The sequence below is a fragment of the Mesoplodon bidens genome (genome assembly GCF_964165515.1).
Source record: "Mesoplodon bidens genome assembly, chromosome: 7".
In the NCBI taxonomy this organism is placed as follows: Eukaryota; Metazoa; Chordata; class Mammalia; order Artiodactyla; family Ziphiidae; genus Mesoplodon; species Mesoplodon bidens.
This window is the reverse complement of record NC_138164.1, coordinates 77,414,318-77,427,135: the sequence shown is the minus strand read 5'-3', so window position 1 is coordinate 77,427,135 and position 12,818 is coordinate 77,414,318. Positions and strand designations below refer to the sequence as shown.

At 41.2% G+C, this 12,818-nt stretch overlaps 1 protein-coding gene across 2 annotated transcripts in view; it reads right to left on the bottom strand.

Moving 5' to 3' along the window:
• The window catches only part of FAT3 (FAT atypical cadherin 3), a gene marked incomplete at its 3' end in the record, with an annotated part of 711,881 nt that overhangs the window by 575,007 nt on the left and 124,056 nt on the right, over window positions 1–12,818 (bottom strand). The gene's annotated exons all lie outside the window — the stretch shown is intronic.

Sequence of the window (12,818 nt, the reverse complement as noted above, 5' to 3'; positions counted from 1 at the left end):
TTGATTTTTTTAAATGACACTTTTACACTGCTGATAGCATTGTTCATTGGTAGATTTCTTGCATTCTGAAGGTCAATTTAGAAATATGTTCTGGAAGCCTTAAAAAGTGCATTTACCTCTGACATAAAATTACCTTCTAGGCAATTATACTATGGAAATAATTAGACAATTGTACATTTAGAGCACAGTTTAAAATACAAAATATTGAAACGATATTAACTGCTTATCAATAGAAGCAATTAATTTGTGGCACATTTCATAAAACAAAATACTATGAAGCCATTAAAAAGAATGATAAAAAAATAAATAAATAATGATAAAAAGATGTATATTTTCTGATGAAGTAAGATGTAATGCTAAATAAAAAAATCATAAAACAGTATGTATATGTGATATCATTCTATTATTATTTAAACATTTATATATACAACTGCATTTTTACATTTAAAATGAATTAACTGTGTTGTGGGTTTGGGGACATCTTTGCATTTTCTAATATTTCTTCAGTTAACATTGCTCATCTATGGTTGTGTAATTACTTTTATAACTATGATCTTTAAAGAAATGTTTTCAAGGTATCACCATCTTCTGTTGTGTTGACTTTTAAACTGATCAAAATTAAGGCATAATCTACTACCATGAGGATGAACAAAACATCATGTAACAAACAAAGCAGGAAGGACCATCCCTAAGGAGTTGCATGAGCTAAGTGATATTCACAAGTGGACCGTGCCACTAAGGACAAGGGAGGTAAGAAAGATTTTGTGCAAGAAAAATTTAAAGAATGACAAGAGATTTATTTTCTTAAGAGTAACTGAAGGAATTGCTTCCAATTATTTTTATCAGCTACTATTAAATTTCCAAGTCACCACAGCTCTGACTATGTAGATTATCAAAACATTTTCCTATTTTAACTCTAAAATCTGTCAAGTGCTTTAAAAATAGAGAGGGGAAATGCTATTTAACAGGGAAGAGCTAAGCCTATTTATACCATGATGACTCAGATTTTTAGAACAACCAAATGTATTAGTTCTTCCACCAAGACATATTCACCAGAACCTCCCATTTCCTCTCTCCGCCTCTTCTATAGGAAACAGAATGGGAGAGAAGAGGAGATAGGAAATGAATCCTTTAGCCGGCACACTGTGACTTAGCCCTTTTGTTACATTTAATCCTCACAACACCCTAAGTACAATTTCACCCAACTCCATGTTAGAAAACTGAAAGTTAGAAAAGTTAACCCACTTGGTTGGAACACTGGCCCAACCAATGTCTCCCAGCTGGTAAGTAGCAGAGCAGGATCTCGAACACTGGTCTTTCTTGCTCTAAAAGCCATGCTTTTTCCTATCACACCACCATTCTTCCTAAATTATCTATAAGCAAGAATGAAATAATCAGGTTCCCTAGAAGCACATATGACATAATTTCATTCTGTTGAACTAGTCAGTATTTATCATTGATGGAAAAGCATAAAACCCACACATCCTCTCTATTTGATGATCTCCATTCTGGGTTTAAACTAATTGCAATCACTGGCTGCAAGCTAAAAAATCCCATATGGAAGTTTAGCATCTACAAAGATATCTTTGTAGTTTATACAAATATTCAAGGTTGGCAACGCACATGCTATTATACCTTTTTTATTTTTTTAATTTTTATTTATTTATTTATTTTTTTGTGGTACGCGGGCCTCTCACTGTTGTGGCCTCTCCCGTTGCGGAGCACAGGCTCCGGACGCGCAGGCTCAGCCACCATGGCTCACGGGCCTAGCTGCTCTGCGGCATGTGGGATCTTCCCAGACCAGGGCACGAACCTGTGTCCCCTGCATCGGCAGGCGGATTCTCAACCACTGCGCCACCAGGGAAGCCCTATTATACCTTTTTTAGATGAGAACATCAAACCTCATTTTCCTAGTAGCAGACTCTCTCCACACCCCATGCACTTTCTCATTCACCGCCCCCCCCCCCCAACTCTGCCTTACAGGAGACTCTCATAAGTGAAATTCCGAGCCTGCATTTGCTTGGTTCCAACTGAGGAGGAAATATGCCTTGCTGCTGTCACCTGGTGAAGTACCAAGGAAACACTGAGTAGTAGATGGGTAGAAAGAGTACAGTTTACTATACGGATTTTGTAAGCAGAATAGACAATAAAAATGAAAAGCAGAAAGATGGTATGACTTTTTATAAAAGAAGTTAATTTCACATGCAGTTCCTCTGGCTGGCTGTCCTTTGGAAATGTCCCGTGTGCTAAGTTCTGTGCAAAGCAGCAGCTTGGATACAGAAGGTTCAGGAGAGTGAACCCCAGGGGACCAGAGTGACTGGAGGTGACTCTCCGTGGAGGACACTCAGCTGAAAGGTGGGAGTGACAGAGCCTCTGTAGAGACCACAGATAGAAACCAGCAGAAGCTTTGATAAGAACCTGTATGACTCATAAGATTCTTTTATTTCATCATCTGAGAATGCTCCAAAGCAGAAGAGGTATTTTTAGGTGCACTATGAACACAGTGGAAGGAGACAAGGTTTTTACAAGGGGATGACTGAAGGCATGTGCACTCTCTTAAGGTAGCAAACAGGTTACTCCCAGCATCTCCAGGGAAATACAAAGCAAGTTTCTGCCTCATTTCCCACTCACTAGTCTACACCCAGGGCACTCCTGGGGTTTCACCAATACTTAGCCCAAGGAGTCTGGACTCTTTGATCACCAGAGAAGAAACCCATTTCAATGGTAAATTTAGTTCAGTTGAAGTTTTCTTAGTCTGTCCCCCATCCCCACCCTAAGCCCAGATTGAAGGAAACCTGATGGGATGAGCCGAACTTGGGCACCACTCTATGCCCAGCATGCAGTCCAGCATGTACCACCAACCACATACCACGTAGGAGGCATACAATACTGGTTTGCTGAACAGAATATTAAGGTACAGAAGTAAACAGAGGCCCAGAAGCCTTTAACATGCTCAGTTTCCAAATCCCCAAAATAAGCATATCTTACTTCAGGAAACAGAATCAAGAAATTATACTGATTCAAAGGAGCCTTAAAGAACATCTGTTTCAATCACTTGAGTTTACAGATGAGGAAACTGAGGCCCATAAAGAGGACGAGATTCCCTAACATGAGGTCTCAGATCTCCCAGGTTCGAGCTGATACCAAATGGAAATGTGTGTCAATTGAATTAGTTCTCCTTTGAGTTATATTACAATTTTAGAGCTGTGGTTTATCAACATTTTGCAGCCATCTTTGTTTTCTGACATCTTATTAGTCTCCCCGGTGTTACTGCCTCCTCTAAGTAGTTAACTGTTTATAAGTAAACATTGAAGTGCCCTGGGGAACAGTTACTTTTACAAATCCTTCTGGTGAATCCTTCAAAACACAGAATGCTGTCATAATATGAAAAACATCATTCATGTTAACTATTTGAAAATCAGTACTTTTGCATACTGAGTTTTTCTTTCAGCAAGATGCACTGCGGGAATACTTTTCTTATAAAGCAGAATCAATGGTCTTAAATGCAAATGAAAAGACTTCAAACCACGCTGAAATGGAATTGTATTATTGTGCTCTGAAATTTGGATTTAACCCCAAAAAACCTGAGCAGGACTGAGCTTGTAGGCTTCAGTTGTTAAAACCAAAAAATATCTCATGAGGTTTTGGTATATTTATTTTTGAAAAAAAAAAGTCTTATATGGCACAAATTATTTCAAAACCTTGAAGTTTTCTCCATCAATTTAGAAAATAAACAAGTGCTAGAAGTGAGATATCCTTTAAAATTCTGCAAAGTAAGTACTAGAATTAGTTTTTGGCTTCCTTTTTTTTAGTATGCCAAGATGACTGTTAAGATGTTTTCTTAAAAAAAGAGTCCTGCTTTTTCCACATTGAAGCCAAGCTATTTGTGAAGCCAATATGATAGTTGATGGTGTTTGAGAAGCTCTGCACATTGATTTATTTTACTGCTTCTGGATTATTTTAAAGAAAGCACTTAGCTCCCAACCTCAGAGCCTATTTTCTACGACTTAGTAACATAATCAATAATTTTTGATATAATCTCCAAAGAGATCATCAAGTCATCAATCTTCGAGACATTTATTTTCCAGAAGCAGTCCAGCATGCCTCACCATCCGGCCCTGCCCACTCAGATAGAGGGGCTCTTAGCCTGGGATGTAGAAGGGCATGCGGATTTTCTTTCCAGGGATGAAAAAATACCACAGACCTCAGGGTAATGAACACCTCTTACAAAGCCCACCGCTCTGGGAGTGCCTTGACTCAGTGGAGTCCCGGAGTGCCTCTACTTGCTTAGGTAACCTGGGGAAGCTGTATTTTGCCATCAGTAAGCTGGCCTCTTTAAACAGCTGGGATATCTGAACAGTAGAAACAGCATCTTAGAAAAGCATTCTATTTTTACTCCATCTCTTCGTATCTTACAGATTTTCAAAGGGTTTTGTAAGCCAGAGATGATGCTTGGGGAATGTGCTATGACAGCCTGTGAAACAAAGAACAAAGTCAGTCTCTGAAGGGCCGCCCCTTTACAGGCATCCTTCACGAAGATGCCTTATGTTCGAACTGCAAAGGGAAGGTCAGTCACGGCTCAGGTGTGCTGTGACTGTGTCTGAAACCTACACAAACGCTCCGTGCACACTGGTTCTAGAACACACACTCTGGTGCATGACTGCCTGGGTTTGAATCCCAGCACTGCTCTTTATTTTTTTTTAATAAATGTATGTATGTATGTATGTATATATGTATGTATTTATGGTTGTGTTGGGTCTTCGTTGCTACACACAGGCTTTCTCTAGTTGCGGAGAGTGGGGGGCTATTCTTCATTGCGGTGCGCAGGCTTCTCATTGCAGTGGCTTCTCTTGTTGCAGAGCATGGGCTTTAGGCACGCGGGCTTCAGTAGTTGTGGCTCACGGGCTCAGTAGTTGTAGCTCATGGGCTCTAGAGCGCAGGCTCAGTAGTTGTGGCGCACGGGCTTAGTTGCTCCACAGCATGTGGGATCTTCCTAGACCAGGGCTCGAACCCATGTTCCCTGCATTGGCAGGTGGATTCTTAACCACTGCGCCACCAGGGATGTCCCTAGCACTGCTCTTTAGTAGCTGTGTGACCTTGGGCAAGCTATTTAACCTGTCTGTGCCTTAGTTTCTTCGACTACACAATGAGAATGATACTGCCTACCAAATCGGATTTGAGTTAATAAATGTAAAGCACTTAAAATAGTCCATGGCACTTGGTAAGTATACAACTGCTGGCTATTAATATCATTAACTAAGGCAGTTTTTAGAAACAGCAAAATCTGTGAGTCACAAGAGAGGGATAATGGACGAAATTTACAACCTACGCTGACATTTTTTTTTTCCAACAAAAGAAGCCACATTGAAGGGAAAAGAAAGGATGTCCTCTTTATGAAAAGCAAAGGATCACTCCATGAGACCCAAAGGTCAGAGATATCTGACTTGAATAGAAGTTTGCTACTTACTGGCTGGGTGACCTTGGGGTAACACATAAAGCTTTTTAAGTCTCAGTTTCCTTATCTTTAAAACAGGGATTATACCAGTTCCCACTCTCATGAAACGGGCTTACAACTGTGTCTGGCACACAGTAAATGTTTCACAAATATGTACTGGTGCTATAATTATTACAGTGTTCAGAAGAACTGAGACAAAGTAGAAAATAACTGAAAACTGGGCTGAGGATAAGGGGTCAAGAGGAAGACAATCCATGGGGTAGTCCATCCCTAATAGGAAAGATAACCTTTCCACAGACCCAGGCTCCTGCCATGGGTTGGGGTCAGAGTCAGGGAGGGGTCTTTTGCATGGTAACATAGGCTAAGGGTTCTTGCCAAGGCTCTGTAACTCATTCCCAAATCCTGAGTGTACACTTTCAAACTTAGGAACCTATAGCTGCATTAGGGACCTACTCCTCAGATTTGGCCTTTAATTCCTGACAAGTTCTAGCAGGATTTCTCCTTGCAATGATGAGCTCCAGCACAGCCAGATACTGCTAAGCCCTATCTTCCAGAGCAGCATATTTCAATATGGCTTAAATTACCATCCTCATGGCACTACTTTATGTTCTGGGTTCTTGCTCCTGAAATCAGTTATAGACTGGCTGTATGACACACTTGGGAATAAAGTTTTACTCTCTGGCTGATGCTAATGGCTGCCTGAAAAGTAGAAAAAATGTTTACTGTGTAGTTTTCTTAATACAAATCATTGTAGCTAGAGAGTGTACAGGATAATATACTAAGCATTTGCGTCACAAATAATTCATGTCATGCCATTACTCAGATGACATTATGATATACTAAACCAGAGGCATGGAGACCCAATGAGTTTTACAGACACAAGGATCATAAAATTGTCTCATCCAACAACCCAGTTTTAGAGTTGAGGAAACACACCGAGAGAGGTTATGTAATTTGGACAAGGTCACACAGCTCACCAGTAAAAAAGCTAAAATTAGACCTCAGATCTCTACTGTGAATTTGTCTCGTTGCTATTGCTTCCTTTATAATACAGGTCTCTACTTGTTCGTGCCTATAATTCTTTTCCATCTTCTTAGATTTAGCTAAAATGCCACATACCTTTTGAAGCAATCCTGGAGATACCCACCCCCATCCAAAAGTGAGCTCTACCTCTAAAGCTGAGATTCTTAAACTTTAGCAAATGTCGGAAACAAGGTAGGACTTGCTAAAGCTCACATTGCAGGGCCCCACCATAGAGATTCTGGATCCGTTGGTCTGGGGTAGGGGCTGAGAATTTCTTTTCTAACAAGTTCGCAGGAGATGCTCATCTTGGGACGACCAGGACTCTGAGAACCACTGCCTTAAACTGTCTGTAGCTTATCCATATGCACCTCCTGATAGCACTGCCTTCCTTGTATCAAAGTTACTTATGTGGGGGCTTCCCTGGTGGCTCAGTGGTTGAGAATCTGCCTGCCAATGCAGGGGACATGGGTTCGAACCCTGGTCTGGGAAGATCCCACATGCCGTGGAGCAACTAGGCCCGTGAGCCACAACTACTGAGCCTGCGTGTATGGAGCCTGTGCTCCGCAACAAGAGAGGCCACGACAGTGAGAGGCCCACACACTGCGATGAAGAGTGGCCCCCGCTTGCCACAACTAGAGAAAGCCCTTGCACAGAAACGAAGACCCAACACAGCCAAAAATAAAAATAAATTAATTAACAGAAGCCTCAACATTAAAAAAAAAGTTACTTATGTGTGTTTGTAAATTACATACTGGACAGTAAGCTCCCTTGTTTCTTCTTTTTTACAGTATCTAACTTGAAAAGGCAAAACTTCAATCAATTTTTGTCGAGTGAAACTTGTCTTGCCAATGTACACTGTCTAGACAGTGTACTTCACAACATGCTCCAGGGAGAGGATGAAAATGAGCATTGGACAAATCAGGAATTATAGTCATTAAACCTAGACACCTTGGAGAAATAGTACACCATTTCCCAAACTGTGTCCTATGACACATCATTCTATTATATGAAAATAGGTATGCAACTAAAAAACATTTTAGGAAATGCTGGTTGAACAAAGCTAAATGGATTTCTTAATTTAGAACTTCTTGGAGCCTTTACTATGCTCCAAAATAAACTTTCCCCATCTCCCTTCCTTAGTCACCTCTAATAATTTGTCCTGCTTTGTTAACTCCCTGGGAAAGGACAATCTGTATTTATTGTCTACTTACACTAGGAGAAATAAAGTTCCTTGGTACTTGGTCAGGATTCAGAAATTCTCATTGCATGCACAGACATACTATGTAAATTGTGATCCCAAGGGATAGTATATGCGCTATTTCTAAAATGTATTTGATCATGAATTTCCTCCCCATTCCTACCCCCTCCCATACCACCACCAGCAGGAGAAGAAACAATATTTTGTTGGGGAAACACTGGTTGTGTCCAAGCTAGATATTGTGGCTCAGACAGGTCAAACAGCTGCCTGGAAAGCTTTGGAGGTGAGGGCTAATCCCAAGATTCTTGAGACTGGTTCATTATTCATCACCATATCACAGGGTATGTTTTCTCATTTCAACTAAGCTGAGACTTATCCCTGAAGAAACTGCTTCAATATTTGTCATATAAACACATCTCCATGCTCCAACTGAAGAAAAAGCTGAATGTTCTATAGTGTGCTGTATATTTTCTTTTCTCATTAAAAAAAAAAAGGCAAATAGAGAATTTTCACAGTCCTATGAGCTACATAGACTGGTATGAGGGGAAGAACCTTATTAATGTTAAATGATCATCCTTATATTTCCATAGTTTTTATATCTGTTTTTACTTAGTCAATGATCAAAAGCAGTTTGCCAAATCAAAAATATTCTGAGGTGCAAAACCTAAAACCAAGTTCATATTTCACACCTCTCTGGAAAATTCTGCTTGTCTCCTTGAGCCCCAAGCCTAAGCAGGGTTTTACAAGCAAAAGAGTATTTCATTGACAAGGATATGATATCAACTTCTGTCATTCTGAACAAGGACCAAGTCCCAAACCAAAGCCTCCAGTTGGCTCTGCCAACCAGCCAAGCAGAATGTTACCCAAACCCAATATTTTTCTTTATAATAATACTGTAAATTCTCAATTTTTCCAGTTGTGCACATCTTTCTGTTGTCCAAGAGTGGTCTCTCAGGAGAAAAGTCAGTCAGCATGGAGCAAGTGTAATTCAAGTTGGTCCTGAGAAAAATGGAAGATTCAGGCCACACAGCAGCAGTGTTATGAACACCCTCCTTTATTTTCTCCCCAGGTGCTAGAAATATTTCCATACAACAGTGGTTAATGTCAAGTATTATTTCATCAGTAAATGCTTCAAATTCAGGGGTAATTCAACCAGGGGCTATAAGAAGGAAGATTAGCATGTTGTTCAAGTCTTTTAAAAATCACTTTTCCCTCTGGAGAAAGAAATTCATCATGGGGTAAGAGAAAAAAAAATGTATGGAGTGGATATAATTTGCTTCTATGCTTGGCTGTCTGGGAAAATGTTCCAGAAAAATGCATGATTTCAATTTTTCTCTGGTGGGCCTCGCTGACAGAAACCAAAGAGTAAATACATTAGTGTTCACTTATGCTCAAGATTTTTTAAAAATGAAGAAAGAAAAAGCAAAAAAGAGCCTTTTCCAAGTAATGGCATTTACTCTTGCATAACTGCCTAAAAGAAAAAAGAACTCAAATAGTTTCAGATGGAACAATTCTTTTTAACAGTGTTCATTCCAATAGTTAGGGGGTAAAATGCAGTTGAAGGGAATTGTGTTCTCTGAGCCCTTAGCTTAGTGCGTTCTGAAACAACCCATATTTACTGCTGTGTTAAGTCCCTGTGGTCTGTCCTATTTCCAAAAGTTAACATCCTTTCAGCCATCCCAATTGCTGTACCCCTTTAAAAGTGGGTCTCCTTCAAGAAAAAGAGTATTCTGCATAGTAAAATCAGGCATCAGGAAAGCAGAATATGGGGGAGCATCCCTCAGTACCTCCCTTCCCCACTGTGATAAGTGTTGGTAATGTTAGGAAGTGCATCCTTGGGAGAGCCGAGGAAGGGTGAGGTACACAGAGCTCTGGGACCAAAACAAGGTAACGGGGGTATCAGGTTTCCCTCCTCCCAAAGAACCTAATCACCAAAGAAAGATGTGAAAATGATAAAACATCCTAAAGACTATTGGAGGACTTCTGGGAGAATTTATTCAACTCCAAATTTTTCCAAAATTACACATGGGATCTGGTCTTATTCTGGACAAAGCAGGTCATGAGTTCCAGAAGACAGTTCTGGAAAGGCCTATGTGTTTGGCTAAATGCCCCCCCGCCTCCAATGTAAGAAGGCAGCAGCACTGATCCCTAACTATTATGCACGGTACAGCATTGCTAAATGAATCTAATAAGAAAAGAGATACACGCTTAACTCTCTCCAACGGCGTGATACTATATGTGTCACCGCATGAAAGCTGGGGAATGGGCAGATGAAGATGGGGAAGGGAATACGTGGGCAAGAAATGAAGAAAAAATACATCTGGGAATGGGTGAGAGACTCTTTAAAAAAAGGTATTCTAGGCAGCAATCCTAGAAGAGATGAAAAAGCAGGTTAACTTATGGAAGATGAACACACTATGGTGAGAGGTAAATAATACAGGAGAAGGCAAAGAAGATGATTTGGGAATAAGCAACAAAAAAAATTGGCCAGGATTTAAAACAGCTCACATGTAGGTCAAGAAATGCAGTCTCGAAGTTTGCTGACAATCCAGAAATCTTGTCAGTCACGTCTCCTCACATTGTCATCACTGACAACTGTGCCTTAGCAAACAAGGCATAAATGCAAATTGGCTTCCTTCAGCTCTCCCATACTCTCCATTAAGGTTATTTGTTACTGATTCATGGGTTTATACCGACATTGCTTGGATTAGTACCCAGTGCTAATGAGACCAAGGTCACAGGTTCAATCCCCACACGGGACTACCCAGAGTCTTCCTAAGAACAGGTCATCAAGGACAGCTGAGCATCAACTTCCCTCCATCTCAACTGAGAAGCCCAAGGATGCAGAATCATGTGTCAGTGGGGTCTTCACGTTCACTAAAGAAAACATATTTCCTGAGAAGAATGAGATATTTGTAACATTTCTGTAGATCCACATGGAAGGAGTTGTCAAAGAACCTCAGAGCACCTAGATAGTAATTTTCAGTATAACCAACCTTAGCCTAACATATTAGGTCCAGGGCAGGGTTACTATCCCAAAGCACTTGTAAAAGGACTAGGTGCGAACACTCAGTGCCTCAGAGATGGCTTGACAAGAACTCTGCTACCTAGAATGGAGCCAAAAGGCCAAGGGTAGGTCCTATCTTTGGAGAAGAGCTACTAAGCACACATGGACAAGGCTGGTCAGTGGAGTCACCCTGAGAAATGCTAAACTGCTACTTTCTTCATCTCTGTCAATACTGCTGCACATCACAATTTTGGAAGAATTAGGACCCAAAGTGGTGGGCGTGGCTAATGAAATGGTTTCCTGGGACATCCCCTCACCCCGCTTCTTGGGACCCTCGTATCATTTTGGAACCTGAGAGCCAGAAGTGGGAAAGCAGTCAAATGTAGTAGGTTCAAAAAGACAGTGAAAATAAAAAAAAGAAAAAAGAAAGAAAGAATGTGAATGTTATAAGAATGCAGCAAATTCAAATCCAGGACTTTGGAGCTGGAACAGATTAAAGTTCACTCACAGCTGATGAGAATGAGGGTGCCACTGAGGGCACATTTCCTGTGCTTTCAGGATAATAAAGACCAAAACTGTTAACATGCCTGAGAAGGTTCTGCTGAATCTGGCCCTCGCTTCTTTTCTGGACTCATCTCTAACCACTCTGCATTTAGCCACACTGGCCTTTTTCTTGTTCCTGGCAGATCACCTCCTGCCCCAGGCACTTTGTACATACTGTTGCCCCTGAGTTTAACTCTTCCCAGCCCCATCTCCATCAGGAAACACGTTCACAGTCACCACAGCTTCTGTATCCCTCCAGGCACATTTCTCCGATCCCCAAGACTAGCTGTGGCTTCTTGTTATTGGTCCTCAGAGTACCCAGAACATTCTTTCATCACAGTTATTACCATTTTAATTATATTTTAGTAAGGCCATTTGATTAATATCTGCTCTCCCAGCTGGACTATAAACTATATGAAGGAAGGGACTATATCTTAGGGTCATCATTCTTGTCCCACACCAAACCTAGTGTTTGGCATGTAACAGGTGCCCAATATTTGCTGTTGGATAAACTATAAATGTCTTATGAAACCATGGGATTAAAGCAGTGGTTCTCAACTGGGGACAATTTTGTCCCCAGGGTACATTTGGCAGTGTCTGCAGACATTTTTCATTGTCACAATGAGGAGAGAGTTGCCACTAGCATTTGGTGGGCTTGGGCCAGGGATGCTGCTAAACATCCTACAAGACACAGGACAGGCTCCCAAACAAAGAATTAGCATCAGGAGTAAGATGTCAATTAATGCTGAGGTTGCAACTGGACTAGGGCAACAAGGGCAATTATATTGAGAAGGGTAGTAGCATATAAAATAAAAAGACCCCCAAGAAGAATGGTTCATGGAAGAGACACTTCACAGAGCCCTTCTGCTGCCCTTGAGATGTTCCCAGGATATTGACCCAGGGAGAACAGCTCTGAGTATCTGGTACTAAGAATTGAGCTCCCCTCTGTTAGGGATGGGATGACCTCCATCCCCACAGGATGAACCTGGCTGGGTTCTCAGTTACCTGCCCCCAAGACAGAATGAAGAAACCTTCACCTCTTGGTGGTGGAACCATTTGACCTGATTTCTCCAGGAAGTATTCACGTGTGGCAAGACCATCAGTCACACTGACAGCTAGACTCCCTCTTTGCTCCCAAGGACTAATGTTCACCAGTTTTCCAACAACCTGACTTGGATCTCACTCTTTACAGAAGCATTTATTCTGCCAACAGAGTCAAGACCCTGGAAGATTGATCTTTCCAGGTCAATGGAGGGCCACCTCTCTCAAGGGTCACATAATTTGCTCTGCATGACTACTATGACCACAGCCTCCCCAGGCTTTGAGCTGCCTCACTTTTCCATGGCTTCAAAAGAGTCATTTTCTTCAGCAGCGTGGTCTACCGGGCAGTGTTCTCAAACCCAGTCCTGGATTGAGAGGCCAAGCACAACTCCCCAAATTACCCCAAGCTACAAGAACCTAAATAGATTTTTAAACACCCCTTTACATCAACAGTTGCTGGAAAATAAATGGGGTTGCAAATCTAACAAGCCTTAAGCCAACTACTCCCATTCCATGAAGTTAAATAGAGCTTTCTTCCAGTCCACCCTGAG